Genomic DNA, 337 nt, shown 5'->3' on the forward strand with positions numbered 1-337 from the left:
CAGAGCAAACTCAACCACTTTTCTTATCTTTCACATACTTCACAGCAGGAGAGTGTGACAAAGGGGTCAGGTTGGACTGAAAAAAGCAAAAAAAAGGGGGTTCAACATGTTGCTCCAGTTACATTGGAGAACAGGCTCTCCCCCGACTTCACACACAGCAGCTGCACTTGTCCAGGCTCCCTGCAGGTGCAGCCCGGGGCGCAATGGGCACAGCCCGTGGGGCAGCATGAGCAGCAGTCTGGGGACAGCAGGGAATTAATTATTAACAAATTCTGTCCTCCTAGTAATCACTATGTCATCAGTAAAAATTCTACAAGAGACCTGTCCACCAACCTGA

At 49.3% G+C, this 337-nt stretch overlaps 1 long non-coding RNA gene across 1 annotated transcript in view; it reads right to left on the bottom strand.

Annotated features, from left to right (window-relative positions):
- Window positions 1-5: 5 nt before the first annotated feature.
- Window positions 6-337, bottom strand: part of LOC107185080 — a 2,757-nt gene continuing 2,425 nt past the window's right edge. The window contains exon 3 of the long non-coding RNA XR_001516002.1: window positions 6-238. This is a non-coding gene — a long non-coding RNA (uncharacterized LOC107185080). The remainder of the gene's footprint in view (window positions 239-337) is intronic.

The sequence above is a fragment of the Myotis davidii genome, unplaced genomic scaffold, assembly GCF_000327345.1.
Source record: "Myotis davidii unplaced genomic scaffold, ASM32734v1 scaffold9133, whole genome shotgun sequence".
Lineage (NCBI taxonomy): Eukaryota > Metazoa > Chordata > Mammalia > Chiroptera > Vespertilionidae > Myotis > Myotis davidii.